Source organism: Oncorhynchus tshawytscha, linkage group LG04 (assembly GCF_018296145.1).
Source record: "Oncorhynchus tshawytscha isolate Ot180627B linkage group LG04, Otsh_v2.0, whole genome shotgun sequence".
Classification (NCBI taxonomy): Eukaryota; Metazoa; Chordata; class Actinopteri; order Salmoniformes; family Salmonidae; genus Oncorhynchus; species Oncorhynchus tshawytscha.
In genome coordinates, this window is record NC_056432.1 from 56,258,191 (window position 1) to 56,278,620 (window position 20,430).

General features: G+C 43.4%; 1 protein-coding gene and 1 long non-coding RNA gene across 3 annotated transcripts in view; one reads left to right on the forward strand and one right to left on the reverse strand.

Moving 5' to 3' along the window:
* Positions 1–631: 631 nt before the first annotated feature.
* On the reverse strand, positions 632–19,649 carry LOC121846376. The gene is made up of 3 exons (XR_006083270.1): positions 19,557–19,649; positions 19,302–19,392; positions 632–1,616 (listed from the first exon to the last, which is right to left on the reverse strand). It is a non-coding gene; the product is annotated as an uncharacterized LOC121846376 (long non-coding RNA).
* A 397-nt stretch (positions 19,650–20,046) lies between these two features.
* Positions 20,047–20,430, forward strand: part of tshz3b (teashirt zinc finger homeobox 3b) — a 34,563-nt gene continuing 34,179 nt past the window's right edge. The window contains exon 1 of one of the 2 annotated variants that reach the window (XM_042320920.1): positions 20,047–20,178. The gene's annotated coding sequence lies outside the window, so the exon portion shown is untranslated. The remainder of the gene's footprint in view (positions 20,179–20,430) is intronic. The other variant, XM_042320921.1, reaches the window with a different exon arrangement.

Here is a 20,430-nt window from a genome sequence, read left to right on the forward strand (position 1 = left end):
GGCGTGGCAGACAATGAAAGCTTTATTGTGTGTCATAGATGATTATAAATGTGTTCGGCACATTGTTTATTGCCTTTTACTGTAGATACCTCATGATGAGAGAATGAACCAAGGCAAGTTAGAACACATATAGTTGACACATACTGAAAATAATAGGTAGAAAACCACTGCATGCTATAACCCACAATCATTCAGGAACTGCAATGACAACATTAGACAGGATATGTCAAATGGTCATTTATTGTCATTTTTAGATGCAACAAGAAAAATGCATTACAGTTATACTCTACTTCACATTTCAATTGCATATTTAATATTCAGAATGTTACACACATAAACCCCCGGAAGGCTAGTCAAACCCTGGCTCTGACAGACAAGTTTCTGCTTCTGCCTTTAAACCCCCTTTAAAAACATAACCCCCTTTACAAACATAAACCCCCTCAAAACATTTCTTTATGATGATGAAAACCATATGGACGTCAGTTACACAGCTTAAATAAGCATTCGCACAACTAGCAGGCAGGTTCTGCACACACGGCTGACTAGAAAAATAATTAGTGTGGTCACTGAGGTCCCGAATTATGGCAAAGCATGCAGACAACCCCCCCCGCTGTGTGTCGTCGTGCCCCCACACTGCTCCTGTTTTATCCCGCTTCAACCCCCTAGATGTACGGAGACGCTGGAGGGACACACAGCACATTGGATGCGTATATTAGGCCATTTAAAATCATGAACAAAAATGAAATTTAGGAAGATATTTGTTTATTGTTCTCTATAAAAAGAGTTCACTGATGTCCTGCAAATTAGAATCCATTGTACCTTTTTGGACCAGCTGAATGTGATGATTATTCTGCTTGATCATAGACGACCTACTCTTACAAGATCATGTGACCATGTTTTAAGTGAAAGACTAATTCCTGTGACCCTTACTAAACTCCTCCTCTTGCCAATAAATCCCTTTTGACCTGCCACAGGAACAATGACTTTCTTCCTCTTTTTCCTGTCCTCTTTTCTTTTCTTTTTTTTTTGTTGCTGTCTTTTATTTCAATATTTAATTCACTTGTCTTCATGCATGTGTAGTGCGAAGTGTCATTTAGATCTGAGGCCTGGTTTAAAGTGGCGCGCGGGAGACTTTTAAGAGGGAAAAAGAGAGGGGCTGCTTCCAGAGCAGTTTAATACTGATGGGTTCTGAAAAGGTGGAGACGACAGAGACTGATAACTAATGTACTTCCTGTGTACTTCCTCCCTCACTGTCAGCGCCCCTCCCTCGGCCCCCCCACCCAAAATAACTAACTGATGTGTGATGTGTGAGTTGCGGAGGGAAGGATGACATCGTTAGAGGATGAGAGGTGAGTGAGACTTCCACTTAGCACAGAGTGATGCGTTCACTCAGTTAGAGGGAGACAGAGAGCTGAGGAGACGTAGAGTGGGCTGTGTGTGTGTGTGTGTGTGTGTGTGTGTGTGTGTGCGTGTGTGCGTGCGCCTGAATGTGTGTGTGTGTGTGTGTGTGTGTGTGTGTGGGGACATACCTTGGCTCTTTGATGCTGTGCCCGGTTGTTAACCGTCTGTGTCTGTTACTGGCACACAGAGAGAGTGACCTCCCCTGACCATTGGACCTGCAGAAAGAGAGAGAGAGAGAAAAAATCTGATTGTTGTGATGATGCTTGAGCTTATATCCTGAGAGGACCAGGCACCTTTGTCCTCGGTCCTCTATCTGGGCCTTGTGTTAGCTTCCATCAGAGCTGTGAATACATCCACAGAAACATGGCTTAGCACCTTTCGTTTTGGCACTTGTCAAATATAACAATTGAAACAGCACCATGTTCTACAATGACATACATTGTGGAATCCAAAAAGACGGGAGAGTTTCCCAACAAAAAATGGAGAGAAATGTTTTGGGCCTGAGCAGAGCATTTTCACCAGCGTATGTTCAATGCTGTTCTGATCTCATCTACTTTCAAATAGAGACAAAAAAAAAGGTCACAATGGTGAGTTAATGATATGATTATAGCGTCCATTTAATGTTGGTAACCATGGCACCAGCTAAGAGAGGTTTGTGATCCAATGGAGCGGGAGCTAAGATTGGCACCATGAAAGCAGTTCAGTGTTTTTACACAGCGCCGGAACGCCCTCAACTCAACTCAGCATAGTAATTACACATTAGGCTACTAGAACCCATCCAGAGGGTGGTTAAAAGTGTACTGTTTAATGGATATAGAATGTGGACGAGGGAGATCATAGTTTCAGATGAATATGAGGCACTGAGCTCTATATAATGACCCCCTTTAGAACTGAACATTGGAGGGGATATTACGGGCCATCACACGGACGCGACAAACCTTCTCACTGATAGACCAAACGCGTCATATCTTAAATACGAGAAAAACTCTTGATACAAAACACACAGTAGGAGTTTGGAAATGACGATGAAAATGCTGTTATGTGGAAGGCACAACAAGACACATTTGGAAAGTGGAAATGCAGACATCACCTGAGATAAATCCATCTCCGCTAAGCTCTAAAATTACAACCCTTTTCCCCCTCCTTTCCTTTTATTCGCTTCTGAGTAACGACTTCATCAGAAGATAATACGCAAAGCAACTTCACTGCTAAGTGCTTTTTTCTCCCCTGAAAACATTGGCCCCGACCCAAGCGGAGGCGAGGGTGTTTTATGTATTACATTAATTTGTGCCGGAGACACACGGTTTCACTGACGTTTTACAAGACGCTTGGTTGGAAAAGGCACTCCAAAACAATAGGACACGGTTCTGCTGTGACACTTCAGATGGCCTGAGGTTCTGAAGTCAGAGGGCCCTCCCGCTCCAGTCAACACACTCTCTGGCACATGCACGCGCACACGCACACACTGCAGCAAACACAGCCACTTGAGGTTGAGAGTGTGTGTTGGAAGCAGATGGGGTGGTGAGAGGGGTGGGGGGGTTGGTGAGACAGGTGAGAGGGCTGGCAGTCCCAGTGTATTACAGACAAGGGCAGCAGTTCACACCACCTAGCTCTGCTGAGAAGGTGAGGTGAAGACAGGGGGAGAGAAAGGGAGGATGAGGGGAACAGAGGGGGAGAGAAGGGGAGGATGAGGGGAACAGAGGGGGAGAGAAGGGGAGGATGAGGGGAACAGAGGGGGAGAGAAGGGGAGGATGAGGGGAACAGAGGGGGAGAGAAGGGGTGGATGAGGGGAACAGAGGGTGAGAGAAGGGGAGGATGAAGGGAACAGAGGGGGAGAGAAAGGGAGGATGAGGGGAACAGAGGGGGAGAGAAGGGGAGGATGAGGGGAACAGAGGGTGAGAGAAGGGGAGGATGAAGGGAACAGAGGGGAGAGAAAGGGAGGATGAGGGGAACAGAGGGTGAGAGAATGGGAGGATAAGGGAACAGAGGGTGAGAGAAAGGGAGGCTAAGGGAACAGAGGGTGAGAGAAAGGGAGGCTAAGGGAACAGAGGGTGAGGGAAAGGGAGGCTAAGGGAACAGAGGGTGAGAGAAAGGGAGGCTAAGGGAACAGAGGGTGAGAGAAAGGGAGGCTAAGGGAACAGAGGGTGAGGGAAAGGGAGGACGAGGGGAACAGAGGGTGAGAGAAAGGGAGGATAAGGGAACAGAGGGTGAGGGAAAGGGAGGGCGTGGGGAACAGAGGGTGAGAGAAAGGGAGGATGAGTGGAACAGAGGGTGAGAGAAAGGGAGGATGAGGGAAGAGAGGGTGAGAGTAAGGAGGATGAGTGAAGAGGGTGAGAGAAAGGGAGGATGAGGGAACAGAGGGTGAGAGAAAGGGAGGATTAGTGGAACAGAGGGTGAGAGAAAGGGAGGATGAGGGAAGAGAGGGTGAGAGAAAGGAGGATGAGTAGAACAGAGGGTGAGAGAAAGGGAGGAAAAGGGAACAGAGGGTGAGAGAAAGGAGGATGAGTGGAACAGAGGGTGAGAGAAAGGGACGGCACCTCAGATGTATGTGGGGGGTAATGATGTGTATTTCTAACCACGCTCTCTTGAGCACCACCAGAGGGTGGGAGAAAGGGAGGATGTGGGAAGAGAGGGTGACCCTGGCCTGCTCAGTGATCCCCAGCATGTGCATTTGACCTACGACCCCTGTGTTTCCCCTTCAGAGATGGTGGTCATCAGAACTGCGCTCATGTGCACCTGTCCACTGGCAGATAATGATGGTGATCCCAACCACTGAAAGTGTGGATTTAGCTGTGAGTCGCTGGCTTGGGTCAGAGCATCTGTGGTCATCCGTAGACAGCTAAAGGAATAGCACTTCCCAAATCCCCATAGCCACAAAAGAGGAGATGGAGTGAGTCAGCGTTGAGACTGAAGCTGAGCACTTGATCCTCTCACTGGGAGATGGTATTTCAACAGGAAACCCTTCAGAAAACATGTAGACCTACCGATGCTGAACGTCTGAGCCTTTCTATAGGTGCTGCTGCCGGTCAGTGATGATGCGACACCTAAACGTCAATCCCATTTTCATGATAATCTCTCACGACAAAAAAAATGAAATGGAATAACGCCGCTTGAGGTGCGAGATAAACACCGAGAAAATGACAAAAACCTAACATATCCTGGGGCTAAGATAAAACCCGTTTAAACATATGACCTCTGTCATGATGCTTCCTTATGCTCTTACTGCTTTTGGTAGGATGGGCTTAAGCAGATTCTTTGGATGTGTAGGCCTGTGTGTAGCAACGGTAATTCAGACAGGCAGAAAGCATAAAGAACCCAGTACACAGTGTCAGCTTGGATAGCGTCTCTCCTGTGCCGAGGGGCGACTAATCAGTGGCTTGTAAAGGAGACCGTGGAAGCCTAGGGGCACACATTTACCCCCACACACACAGCTGACCCACACACGCACATACACACACACACACGCGCACAACTGCGACAGTTTGTTTCAGTCTGCATGGGGTCACCAGGATGCCATGTGCTGGGAGGTTGATCCACAGACAGATTCCTCCACGCAACGTTAACATTAACGCGTCCTACACGGACCGAGTCTTCCTTCAGATGGGTCTGCCTCCAGTCTTCAGGGGTTAGGAAGGATAGGATAGGAGGGGCTGAGGGTGGTTTGCTCCCCTCCCTCCACTCCCCACTGTAGCTAAATGAGGGTTGGGTATATGCATGAAATCAAATGGCCCTGGTCATATCGTTCCCCTCCTAACGTTGGAGGATATAGGGAATGTCACAGTGGGAGATGGTTTGTTCTCCCCCTCCTCCTCTCGACCATTAAGTTCATCCATCTCACTGTCTATTTAGCGAGAAGGATCCTACTCAGGAGTGGTGGGGGAATAACGACGCAGAGAATGTCAGCGCAAGATAAACACCGGTGCGGTGAAGTGGCTCTCACACGGCTGATGTGACGAGAGGGAAACTCGTGATTTGTATCCGCAGCCTTTAGTCTGAGAAAGCGTCTCACAACTGGACTGGCTCATCCCACAGGCAGGCGGCTTGTTCTGAGGCCAACATGAAAGGGATGCGTGTGGCTGCTTCATGCTCTCTCTCTCTCTCTCTCTCTCTCTCTCTCTCTCTCTCTCTCTCTCTCTCTCTCTCTCTCTCTCTCTCTCTAACCGCTTTCTAACCGCTTTCTTTTTTTCTGCTCCCTTTTTCTCTCTGTTTTATGGCCCTTCCTTTCTTCTCTCACTTCTCCCTCATTCTTCCTCCCCTTATTTCCCTTTAATGATGTGTCTTTCCCTACCTCAGGGCCAGTAATTTCCGAAATCGATGTTCTCTTTCTATCCTTCCCTCTCTCTGTTCTCTCTCTCTCTGTTCTCTCTCTCTCTGCTCTCTCTCGCTCTGCTCTCTCTCGCTCTCTCTGTTCTCTCTCTCCCGCCGTCTATCTGTTCTCTGTTCTCTGTTCTCTCTCTCTGTTCTCTCTCTCTCCCTCTCTCCGTTCTCCACCTCTGTTCTCTATCTCTTTCCTTCCCTCTCTCTATTTGTTCCCTGTTCTTTCTCTCTCTTTGTGTCTCTAGCTTCTTACTTGAGACATCTCAGTGTAGTCTGAGGCAGGGTTAAGGTCTAGATGACTTGAGTTTGTGTGTGAAATGAGGAGGGCGGGGCGATGGTGGGAGACTGTATCAGCGAGACATCAGTCGTAATTAATAAAGCTGGGCCGCACTAATTAAAACGCATGATTAATGCAACGGGGAGGATACATGGCACGGAACGGCACATCATCGTCTTCTGAGTCACAGTTCCACAGGCTCTGAGGGGGAAACACATGGAAGTGGATCTGAGATGGAGATAAAAGTGAGTCCTATGAATGAATCACAAGTGACCCCCCCCCACCCCCCCCCCCCCCACACACACACAAACACAATAGCCTGATCTGACTAAGCTATCTTCACCATTTGAACAATGGCTTGCATAAAAATCTCACTGTCTTGCTGGCACATACCATTCTGAGAAACCATATGTTCCTTACAGCTCGGTGAGAGCGTGGTTGTCCGATGGTTATTTTGCATACAACCTTCACACAACTTTCTGGGAATGCTTGGCTTTGGAACATCTAAGGAAAGTGGTATTTCATTACGTTTTCACAGAACGTTCCCTAAAAGTTCAAAAATGGTTACTTTTCATTTAAATGTTGGTGATGTTCTAGGTACGTTCTCCAACTTGTTTGACATTGGCAACATTGTCAAATAGTTCAAAGAACATTGAGAAACAAAGTTCTTCTGTGGGAATTTCAGTACTTCAGCATAACCTTTCCTTCATGTTTCCTCTGTGCTTAATTTGTAAATCGGGAGGTGCTTAATTTGTAAATCGGGAGGTGCTTAATTTGTAAATCGGGAGGTGCCTAATTTGTAAATCGGGAGGTGCCTAATTTGTAAATTAATTTGTAAATCGGGAGGTGCCTAATTTTAATCGGGAGGTTTGTAAATCGGGAGGTGCCTAATTTGTAAATCGGGAGGTGTGCCTAATTTTTCGGGAGGTGCCTAATTTGTAAATCGGGAGGTGCCTAATTTGTAAATCGGGAGGTGCTTAATTTGTAAATCGGGAGGTGCCTAATTTGTAAATCGGGAGGTGCCTAATTTGTAAATCGGGAGGTGCCTAATCGGGAGGTTAATTTGTAAATCGGGAGGTGCCTAATTTGTAAATCGGGAGGTGCCTAATTTGTTCGGGAGGTGCCTAATTTGTAAATCGGGAGGTGCCTAATTTGTAAATCGGGAGGTGCCTAATTTGTAAATCGGGAGGTGCCTAATTTGTAAATCGGGAGGTGCTTAATTTGTAAATCGGGAGGTGCCTAATTTGTAAATCGGGAGGTGCCTAATTTGTAAATCGGGAGGTGCCTAATTTGTAAATCGGGAGGTGCCTAATTTGTAAATCGGGAGGTGCCTAATTTGTCAATCGGGAGGTGCCTAATTTGTCAATCGGGAGGTGCCTAATTTGTAAATCGGGAGGTGCCTAATTTGTAAATCGGGAGGTGCGGGGACCAAAAGTGACTGAGAGTTCTGAGGTACCAGAACGCATGAGAAAACAAAATCACCTTTATAACAAAGCATTGCATGCATATCATCGCATTTGCATAGTGGAATAGAGCAGTAGAGTGGAGGCACTTACCGAAGTTGGGAAACATTTTTAGTAGCCTAGGGCATAGGAAAATGCAATTCCACATTTTATTTTACATATAACTTTCATTTAACTAGGCAAGTCAGTTAAAAAAAAAACGTATTTATAATGACGGCCTACAGTGGGTTAACTGCCTTGTTCAGGGGAAGAACAACAGATTTTTATTTCATCAGCTCAGCGATCCGATCTAACAACCTTACGGTTACTGGCCCAATGCTCTAACCACTAGGGAACCTGCCGCCCCTACATGAATGGTGACTTTGCCTGAATCTTTTTTAATACCGCACATTTTTTATTTTATTTTACCACACAGGCTACTTTGACACTGACAAACTGAGAATCTGCTTATCAATGAAAAGGACCTTGTCTTGAATCCATCAGTAGCCTAGACCTAGGTGTGTGGAGACCCACAATGTAGGCTACAATATGAGGAGGAAGTCATAGACCTAAACATGCTTTCCAGTTCCACTGACTCACCCAATGATGCGCAGCTCAGTCGCTGGTGATGCTCATGCCAAAAGCCCATCTCTCTCTCTCTCTCTCTTTCCTAAAACAATATTTGGAAGTTGATCAAATATTTTAGTAACCTACAGCACAGTCTTCTCTTTTCAGCAGGAGCCATTTGCTTTTCCGACTTGTGTTTTCCCTCATTTGTATTTTGAAATATTGCGAAAGACCTGTTTTGTATGCATGCTGTTTTTTCACTGCCAGATTTGTGCCAGATGTAGGCTATTTCTTGTTATTGGGCTACAAACCACAGCTAGGCAATTTTAAAAAAAAGAAGCTATTGATCCTATGTGGCTAAATGATAGGCCTTCTCATGAGGTAGTAGGCTATTCTGAATGATTTCATTTATTTCTGAACAGAGAGCAGTAATTCTATAACTTTAGCAAATGTATTTCAATTTATCAGGGATGCTGCATTTCCTTCAGAACCCTTTGCACGGCTATGATTCTATAAGAAAGAAATGATAAAGTGCAATGCTGGAGAGATGAGAGTTGCAGGTTCATGTCTATCAGAGCAGAGAGGGAGAGAGATCATAGAAAGTGAATCTCATTCTAGTTATGTGAGACATACTGGAGTGCTTCTCACGCAGCCAAGGCCACGCGTTGGTCTCAAACATAGTTTACAATGTTGGGCAAACCATAAACCCGAACCAAATCAACTCTCAGAAGATTAGGCCTGGGCTGAAAATATCATTTTCATATAGTTTTTTTTGTGGGGGTTGGAGAATTAAGGAAAAGGCTAATCTAATGAACTTTGATCGCTTTTATTATATTTTTGACATTACAAAAGGTGGAAATTATTTGTCATGCCATGAGTGGTACTGGATCCAACAAAATAGGTTCATGAAAAAAAAACTGACCAAAACGGAGAGGTGCCGGATCCTGTTCTGGCAGAATCTGGCTAAAATTAAGCATAGGGTTTTCTCATGGTTCTATTTAAAGTCATGTTATCAAATTGTTCCAAGATCTTTCAGAAAACTTTCCACAAAAACCACAAGAAAACTTTAGTAACGTTCAGAGAACTTTCTGAGAATGTTATATAAAAACATACATTCCGTTCTCAGGACGTAAAGAAAACTTTCCATAAAAACCACAAGAAAACATTAGTAACGTTCAGAGAACATTCTAAACTCAGCAAAAAAAGAAATGTCCTCTCACTGTCAACTGCGTTGATTTTCAGCAAACTTAACATGTGGAAATATTTGTATGAACATAACAAGATTCAACAACTGAGACATGAACTGAACAAGTACCACAGACATGTGACTAACAGAAATTGAATAATGTGTCCCTGTACAAAGGGGTGGTCAAAATCAAAAGTAACAGTCAGTAGCTGGTGTGGCCACCAGCTGCATTAAGTACTGCAGTGCATCTCCTCCTCATGGACTGCACCAGATTTGCCCGTTCTTGCTATGAGATGTTACCCCACTCTTCCACCAAGGCACCTGCAAGTTCCCGGACATTTCTGAAGGGAAAGGCCCTAGCCCTCACCCTCCGATCCAACAGATCCCAGACGTGCTCAATGGGATTGAGATCCGGGCTCTTCGCTGGCCATGGCAGAACACTGACATTCCTGTCTTGCAGGAAATCACGCACAGAACGAGCAGTATGGCTTGTGGCATTGTCATGCTGGAGGGTCATGTCAGGATGAGCCTGCAGGAAGGGTACCACATGAGGGAGGAGGATGTCTTCTCTGTAAAGCCCAGCGTTGAGATTGCCTGCAATGACAACAAGCTCAGTCTGATGATGCTGTGACACACTGCCCCAGACCATGACGGACCCTCCACCTCCAAATAAATTGATCCCGCTCCAGAGTACAGGCCTTGGTGTAACGTTCATTCCTTCGATGATAAACGCGAATATGACCATCACCCCTGGTGAGACAAAACCGCGACTCATCAGTGAAGAGCACATTTTGCCAGTCCTGTCTGGTCCAGCGACGGTGGGTTTGTGCCATTGGCGATGATGATATCTGGTGAGGACCTGCCTTATAACAGGCCTACAAGCCCTCAGTCCAGCCTCTCTCAGCCTATTGCGGACAGTCTGAGCACTGATGGAGGGATTGTGCGTCCCTGGTGTAACTCGGGCCGCTGTTGTTGCCGTCCTGTACCTGTCCCGCAGGTGTGATGTTCGGACATACCAATCCTGTGCAGGTGTTGTTACACGTGGTCTGCCACTGCGAGGACGATCAGCTGTCCGTCCTGTCTCCCTGTAGCTCTGTCTTAGGCATCTCACAGTACGGACATTGCAATTTATTGATATGCAGTCCTCATGCCTCCTTGCACCATGCCTAAGGTGCGTTCACACAGATGAGCAGGGACCCTGGGCATCTTTCTTTTGGTGTTTTTTAGAGTCAGTAGAAAGGCCTCTTTAGTGACTTAGTTTTCAAAACTGTGACCTTAATTGCCTACCGTCTGTAAGTTGTTAGTGTCTTAACAACCGTTCCACAGGTGCATGTTCATTAATTGTTTATGGTTCATTGAACAAGCATGGGAAACAGTGTTTATTAAACCCTTTAAAATGAAAATCTGTGACGTTTTGGGGATTTTTACAAATTATCTTTGAAAGACAGGGTCCTGAAAAGGGGACGTTTCTTTTTTTGCTGAGTTTATGTTGTATACTTAAAAGGCTGTAGCTACGAATATGGAGTTTTCACCCCGTCTCGCCCCTTCCCTCCCAAAAATATTTATTGCAGGTTATACAACCTCTGTCTGTTGTAACGGATATTGCAGTTGCTCAAGCAGGATGCAGTCCCTACGCATTGCATTGGAGCAAAAACAATCAGTGTTTTGTGTGATGATTTAGCCTAATCTTTATACTTTCTGCCATATCGTAGCCACGAGCCAGAGTTCTTGAAAAAAGAATGTATCCCCCCACTTGAGTTTTGCATTGGGCAAAAACCTGTCTGCGTTTGAACGACTCAATGATCATGCAAGTACCGCACGAGTAGGCTACCTAGCTGTTCCACCTCTATGTTGACTGCCTGTATGAGTCTTGCTTGTGTTTGGTATGCTTTGCCTACACATACCGTTGCAACAGACAACAAAGTGTGTGTGAACATGCCCATCGTGTCTTTTGTGTAGGCTACAACATGAAGTCGTGCTTGAGGCATGGAATGCATAGTTCGAAAAATGTTGACGGTATCTTTAGTGTCCAACATGAAGTTACCCCCCTCCATGTCAATGAGGGGGAAGTGGCAGTGGAGCAGTGGGAGCACTGAGCAGAAGCTACTGTATGTTAAAAAAAAAAAACACTCCCTGCAACCTGAAAATAAATGTACCCAGAACAGACAAAATGTTCACTTCCGTTCTCAGAATGTTTCAATAACGTTCAGTTTTACCGGTCAGGAAACATATGGCTTTCGTTCCCACAACCAATGTGTAACAAAAAACATGTGTTCCCACAACTTCTAAGGAGCCAAATATGCTAGCTGGGATAGCATGTGCTCAAGCACAATGTGAAGGTTCTTTTTGAATGTTAAATTTAACGTGCTGTTGTCACCAAGCTAGACAATTTTGTTCCTTGAACGTTTTTTTTAAACATGCGCTGAGAACGTTCCAAAGCAAAGCAACTATACTGCACCATTCCCAGAAAGTTGTGGGAAGTTTGTGTGCAAAAAAAAAAAAAACATAGGACAGGCACACGCTCAACAAGATCATGAGCAACATGTGCTTTTCAGAACATTATGTGCTACCTGGGATGCCTATTTGGTTTCACAATAGATGGACTCCAATTCAGAAAAGAACTTCAAAAACAGTTTCTGTTTCTATAAATAATACTACACACCCTCAAAAAGTCCAACAAATATGTTGGTGGCATAACATTACAATCTGCCATTTTACAGTAGGAGTCTGTTTAAAGGCAAACTGTAGTATTTCAGTATTGGTGTAAGTCACTGCCTAGCAAAGACCACACACTACAGTGAAAGCAGAGCCTGTACAGTACTTTACTGTAGGAAAACCCTCCTAATGACTTGACCATGTGTGTCTGGCTCGGCCTGTGATTCAGTTCCCTGCTGGTGACATCACTGCAGACTGATAGCGTGGGCTTTAACTAGGTGATCTCATCTCTTCTTCATTTTTTTTGTACATTTAAACAGACACTCCTATCCAGCGTGACTTATGGGAGCAATTTGGGTTAAGTGCCTTGCTCAAGGGCACACCGGCAGATTTTTCACCTAGTCATCTCGGGGATTTCTTTAACAGCAACCTTTCAGTTACTGGTCGAACGCTCTTAACCGCTGGGCTACCTGCAGCCCCAGCATGCAGCTCAAAGCCTTATTCCAGCAGTCTAACATCATTAACATCTATATGTTGTGTCTCTATCTGTGGCATTATCAGAGAAATGGATATAACAGCGTAGTGTTACTGACAGGACATGATAATTCAGTGGTCAACCCCATTTAACTCTAAATATACAGAGACATGAGAAATGCGGGCACTTCCTAAATGCTGGAGAAGACGATCTGTCATTTTGCATCCTTATCTGTTCTAAGTGGGTTTGCTGTAAGGTGTGCACGTCAGGGGTGGCTTGGATTAGGAAAACAAAACAAAAATGGCCAGTATTTCCCTTTTTTTATTTGTGCTTGGTTCCCTGTTTGTCTGGTTCTCATTGGGGGTAAACATTTGTTCCAGTTGTAGATCTTGGAGAGCTGGAACATGAATCACAGACGAGGAGAGGAAACCACACTGACAGCTGCAGCTCATTACCGGCACTATTACTGATATAGGGGGCTGCTGGGGGAAATTCCTCCTGCCACAGAAAGCGTTCCTGTTTACCATACACCGCCTAGGATCAGGACCTACACACACACACACCCACCCAGACATACTGTACCAAAACACACAGGCACATGCACACGCTGCATACATAGAAGCATGCACAGACACACTGCATGCACGCATGCACTCACATATGCACACGCACACACACACACACACACACACACACACACACACACACACACACACACACACACACACACACACACTCACACACTCACAGAGAGAGACACACACATGTACCAAAGGGTAATATACTGTAAGATACTTGTCGAGAGAATGACTGCACTTTTTGCAATATTAAGGATAAGGAGTAGGCCACACACACACACCCTCTCCTCTTTCTATCTCTCTCCTTATCTTCCTCCATCCCTCACTCTCCCTCCCTCCATCCCTTCCTCCCTCTCTGTCTTCCTTTCTACCTATTGCACTCCCAATTTGTCCCTCTGTCTATTTCTCACTCCATCCCTCCCTCCCTCTATCACTCTCTCTCTTGCTCGCTCTCTCTGTCTTTACTCACCATAAGGAAGGATTGACTCACAGCAGTACTCCATGTCACATGGCTTATCCAAAACGCACAACTCAGTCAACTTGACATAGTTTTACTTCTTATGTTTGATTTTCAAACAAGCATATTTGTTTAAACACATATTAACAAGCGGCAATATCTTCATCCAGTGAAAATGAATTAGAAGTTAGCCAACACATTAAATGTATTAATAGGCTGGGGTCAAGTCTATTCAATTTCAGTCAAATCTGGAATAAACTGAAATTCCAATTCCAAATCTTTGTCATTGAAACATGTTAAGGAAAATGGAAAACGTCAGTTTACTATTTGAATTGACTGAATTGGAATAAAATTGACCCAAACCCCAAAAAACAAACCATGAAAGTTTCAGCAACACATTACGCTGAGAAAAGGCAATGCATGATCTGCCGCGTCGTTCAACTCAATAGATGTGCTTGAATAAAATGAGAGCATCCTGCAACGTCTCCGATGGAACAATACTGACACAACAACATTGTATACTAGGCAACACTGCTCTCCACCTCATTGGGGAGGAACCTAGGTCTATTTCCTGTATTGCAGACCGGATCAACAACTAAACTGCTGAAACAACAGCAGTGTTATTAGGTCTGGCTGTGACACAGGCTCACTTGATCCAATGGGTTATTAATGTATTCATTTCTCACCATTCCCCCCAAAAAACATAAATCAAGCACAGCAAAACACCACCTTGTATTCTGACTTGTCCAACCCTCTTTGACCTCTGCCATTTTTTTTATTTATCTCATTTTGGTTTAACTTTGTAGATCAGACTTTAATTTTGAAGCGGGTCTCTGGGACAGTGATGAATAGGGTACATCAAGGAGGGCTTAAATTACCCTCTCCCTGGTGGCTAGCGGCCGGGAGGTTTGGAGGGGGAGGCTTGGTGACCTAGTAACAGACAGAGAAAGAGGGCTGGTCAGCACTTGCCCTCTCAACCCTGCAAGCTCGCACAGCACACCCGAGCTATGGAAAGGAGGGAGGACACTGGGAGACAGAAGAAAATACCTGCATCCACTACCTATAACATTCCATCTCTGTGTTTTCAGAGTCAAAGTGCAGGATATGTCTTGTTGAGATGACTTTGACTGACTTTTGAGTTGGTTTGGATGATAACTCTGCCCTAAATTGGAGTTGGCCAATTATACTAACAGCTGTGAAAAACTGTGATAAATCATTTTATTTAAATAAATTGTGATAAAAATAATTTCATATGTTATTTCATATTTTACCTCTGAACATGGAAAATGGTCGCTGGCAAATCACCTTCTCTTCTTCTAAAGAAAAAAGGTAGATTCATGAACTTTGACCTGAGGAGTATGCAGCCTGGATGCATTGGGAAGGGGGAGGTAGAACTTAATAAATAAATACAAATCCGTATATATATATATATTTATATTACTGATCTCAGAAATACCAATAGGTTTAAAGTCCTCTTTCCACACATTAGAATTTCCTTTGCCAGAAGCCTCTTGTTTCCACTATAGACACCAAATACTTCGACTCTTATTCTAGGAGGCTTTAGCCAATCCCTTCCTTGCGAATTTTATACAGTCTACTAGGAACAAGTGTGCCGTGAAGCTGAATGGATCAGGCGAGCGCACTCACTTCGCCAATGTGATCACTATAAAATCCCTGATGGTGCACGGGCTCAGAGATATATAAAAACACTATTTACAAATCCCATTCTTATCTGTTCATGCTCCAGTTCTCTTTATTTCCCAAATATCCGTTTTTAGGAGGAAGAAAAGTATACACATGGCTGAAAGCCCATCCTCGACCCCAGAACCAAGAGTAGGTTTTGCAACTGTGTGATGCGCGCCTCCATGGGTCCCGCAGCACTGCTATCATATGACCTACCCGACCCTGGTACTGCGCAGCTGACTCCGACGCCACAGCGGGAGTCTATTGCAAATATTCCCGGGGGAGCTAAGGTCACAGTAGCGGCAATTATAAACCTTTATGCGTAAAATATGTTATCTCAAACTGCAGGTTATAATGGGTTTTATGTAAGCCTCTGGTGAGTTTGTGAAAGTGATGGTCCACCTCTCTCTGTGTGCTCCAAATACCGCTGTAGCTAATTATTTGCCACTTGCTCGGCTGCGTAAACTCGAGAGGTCCTACAACACAGTTGGTGCGGTGAATGTAGTAAATAACCATACGGGTATCATGTTGGTAACGTTGTCCTGCCCTTACAGGGTACATTGGTCAAATAAGTTAGTTTGGTCTATGGACATATCGTAGGTCTACTGAAATTCCCAATATCCAATGTGGGCTAGATATATTTACCAAATGTAGTGCAACGAATGGAATTAAAAATTAATGAACAATATTCTATTTGATCAATGTAGTTGCATTGCTTGTTCTTTGGGATTTTAGGCTGGGTTCTGTATAAGCACTTTGTGACATCTGCTGATGTAAAAAGGGCTTAATAATTACATTAACATGTTGCTTGATTGATTGATAGATGGATTATAAAAAATTACAAAAACAAATGAAAATGTATAAAATTTCAGTGTTTTTGAAACAAAAATTGACAACGGGGTTACATTATAATGGTAAAGCCCAGGTATGTGTGGAAAAAAAGTGATGCGCACAGTGGATACACACGGTGCCACCCCAAAAATAATTATTCAAGCAGTAGAAACAGCATAGTGAATTAGACGGACTCAGAGAAGTAACTTTTGATGAATTACTTTTGGGGGGCTAGCCTATTCTATAGCACCACCGAAGTCTTCAACCATCAAATATATATCGAGTTGACTAAAACGAGAAAACAAGTTTGATCGGTATGGAATAAAATAGCACCACGTTTAGCCAACACAATAATAGTAACAATTACAAGAGTACCAGATTTGACCAAAGACAAATGACTAGGCCAAATGATTTATAGTCATTAACAAAACTTGGCATTAGAGGCAACATGCGATAGGCTACCAAAAATCATATGAAACGTCCAGGTGGGGTTCTGATTATTCTCTAACACTGATTTGATCATCATGCAATCTTTGATAAGTCTCTGTCTTATTGTCCCTAAAGGAAAAGGGAGGTCTAACGATAGTTAGAAAGATCCAAAACAGGTGTTGGAGTAGCGGGGGCGTTATGAGGGAAGTTGCTCCAAGCTCTGAGTAACAAAATGGAGTTGAAAGTTAAAAAATGAATATCACAAATATATATCAAGAAAAGTATCTCACTTTTAACTTAGCATATGTGCATATGGAAATTGACTAAATGTATTAAACACATTGGAAATTAAACAGACATTTTTCCCCGTGTTTTTGTCTATAAAGTATGTTACAAGGTAAGGTCTGCAAAAAAGCTTGCTGTCTGTGCCATGCGTGGGCGTTATAAAACCAATAATTATAGCTGTCCGATTTTTTTCTTCTGTAGCCTATTATGAACAAGAATGTGCGAGCATAAAACCAGTTTCATAGCCTAACAGTTATCATAAGTTGACTTAATGAACAGACCCATTATTGTTGTGCATGTGCATACAAATACACTTTACCTTGATAATTGCACAGTAGAAAACAGTATCTGAACAGAAATATAAATGCATTTGCCTCTGCAGAAACCATGGTCACTCGAATCATTATCACAGTTACAAACAGAGGTGGTGATTAAGTTACATGTCAACGAGCAATAAAGGGCAAGACGCTAAATATATGCCCTCTCCCCCCATCTCTCTCTCTCTTTCCATGTCTGTCTTCTGTCCCACACATACAAACACAAACACACACAAACACACACGCACACACACACACGCACACACACACACACACACACACACACACACACACACACACACACACACACACACACACACACACACACACACACACACTCACACACACTCACACACTCACAGAGAGAGACACACACATGTACCAAAGGGTAATATACTGTAAGATACTTGTCGAGAGAATGACTGCACTTTTTGCAATATTAAGGATAAGGAGTAGGCCTTAGCTAGAAGAAATAAACAAAAGTCCCACAGAAGCCTACCAAGCAAAGCTCGCAGCCTTAGTTTTCAAATAAAGGGTAATTCCAAAATATATTTTCATGTTTTTTAATAATAATAATAAACATTAAATACTGTTGTAGTTAACAAACTCCTAACAACAGAACAAACATCAGTAAGAACAATCATTTTTTGGCATGCTTCTTCTATACTTCTGGTTTAGTGAATATATATAAAGTTAAGTTTAAATAATCATAAACGTCATTTATAATTCCAACTTTTTAAGGAATCCATATCTGAAGAAAAGAGTTGCAGTTAGCCTCGTCACATCCCTTCAAATCTAAATATAGGCTTAAATGTGCTACACTGCTAAACATGGAAACTAACTCCAACTGGATGAATCACAAGCTTCAACTTTTGTTTTAGCGGGAAAAATGATTGCGGTCTTTTTTTAATTCAGTAGACCTATCCAAAGCTGTAATGGCATGCACGTTTGGCCTAACCTGTGAACATAATGGCCTGAATCATATATCTGCAAACAGAATGAGGGATATGACGAATTTCTATTTGGCATTGAAAACAACGAATGAAGCAGAAACATGTTCAAGATAAATCATATTAATTAAAACAATAGCGTTTTGTGACGTTAATCTTGAAGTTGAAATGCTGTACTGGTCACTCACTCGTAGCCACACACACACACACACACACACACACACACACACACACACACACACACACACACACACACACACACACCAACAAATGGGCATAATTGACATCTTTACATTTTACTTCACGATACCATTTTATTTTATTTTAATTATGGCTCATGTATTGTAGCCTTTACTTATGCCATTGGCACACTATTTTCAATAGAGGGAGCGAATGATTAAGAGTAGATTAGAAATGTAACCGAATACTGAACTGAAAGTAAAGTAACGCCAAGAGAACGGTCAAGTTATCGAATTGCTATGCACTATGTACTACTGTAAAATTGTATGCAAAAAAAAAAATCTCACATTCTTCAAAATTGTCTTGGAAACATGTTGCATCATTCTCAGCAGTATATTTCATAATAGGCCTATTGAACACTGTACAGATGTACAGACAATCCTTTCCAGTTGTCTTCCACAACTAATTTAGTCCTCAGCACCATTAGGAGATATCAGTCAGCCTATCTCAAGTAAAGCGCTTTATTACGCTTTGCCTTTTGGTGCGTTCCCAAAAAGCACCACTTTTACGCGTCTTTACACACAAACCAAATACAACTTTGGATACGATGTTTTTAGTCCATTTGAGACAAAATGTGTATATGGTATCCATAGTTTGCATTAAAAAAACATAGTGAATCTTTCAGGTAGCAGTGGCTTTCCAGAGTTGACAGTAGGCTTCAGACGACTAGAGGCAGAGAGGCGCACAGCTTTACATAGCCCACTGTCTCAATGCAATGCTAGTGAAAAGCTACCGATTGCATCAAATCTGCATTGATTCCCTTTTGATTTCTTGTATTAGGACATGAGAATGTCGACCATTAGACCACTGAAAACCTCCAGCTTGTTGACCAAAGCGAATGTGTCAGAAATGAAGAGGCGCTATGCCGAGGCTGTTGTGTCTACTGAGAGGGGTATGGTCGGTGCGAGTGTGCAGAGCGTGTGACACTGATGGATGCGCCAATGGTTAGACGGACAGATGCTTGGGCGGATCTAACGGCATGCAGTGGTGTAGTGGCATACGCAGCAAGATTAGGCTAAAACATCCGGAATCAGTGAAAGACTGTTCTTTCTCGTCCCCCAACAACCCTGGCGAACGGAGAGGAGATCTTGTTCCTATCGAGCGACTCCCCTGCCGGTCAGATATTTCTGACTATTGACTAGCATGAGACTGGGAAACCACGACACGGCAAAGACACGGACACACACATCTGGCAGAAGAAAAAAACTTACCGTGTTCTGGTTTTCGAGAAAAGAATTTGCGCCCACAGTCATAACCTTTGCAGCAGACAGTGGACCAATTGTATTCGATCTTGAAGATGATCTGAAAAAGATGGACAATTTATCCACTTTCCCCCTAAATAATACAGAAAATTATCTGTAAGTTGTTTCTTTACTGCGAGGGAAACATTTGAAAGAAAAAGCTGATAGTGTCTGTGATGGTCCCAAATCTGAAGGATGGGGATGTGTGCGTCATTTTGATCTTACCGTTAAAAAAACTAGGCTATTATTCTTTCCATTCTGTATCAACAAAAACAAGGAGAGCGCATGATTCGGATTTTGTGCCTGACTCACTTGAACAGAAGAAGGGATCTTGCAGTAAGGAAGACTCGTCTGATTCGCTGTTGCCGTTTTAAATAGCTGCTATCAGCCACACAAAGAAGGGGAAAAAGTGCTATTAGCAGCCAAGAAAGTGTTTGGCAATAGCTGCTGATCCATGCTCTCAGAGCAGCTGAGGCACAGCACGAGTCCATCCCCTCCTTCTGATGTACATTATTACAACAAGGGATACCCAATCAAGCACGTATCTCATCGATTCGAACTGCTCTCAGTGGATTTTGAACGCGCTTGGACAAAATAACGGAGCGAGCCAGCGTGTGGGCGACAAGTCCGTCCATCTCTTCTTTCAACGTTTGTCTTTATCGCTCTATCTTAAAACAAAATATATATATATATATATATATGTTGATGTTTTAAGGGGACTTGGAAACACTGGGATTTTCATACGATGGCTACAGCGACGCTGAGATGCTGCCTTGCTGGTTTTTAAATTGCGTGTGATTACCAGAATCAAACTCCTCATGGATAACGCAGTAAATCAACCGATTGAGTAAGTATGCCATTAACATCTAGTCAACATTAAGATAGTCCAATAGCCCAGGGAAGAATACAATGTTTTGTTTCCATGTGTAGCCAAAGAGTGGAACGGTGCTCTCCCCCTTACAGTTATGCTATTGTATCAGCATTTGGTCTCCAGCATGCATGGATGACTTTTGAAAATGCCCATGAATGATTTCTATCAAATAGCAAAGCTTACTTTTTTAAATTCTATATAGACTGTATAGTTCGCATCAGACACCGT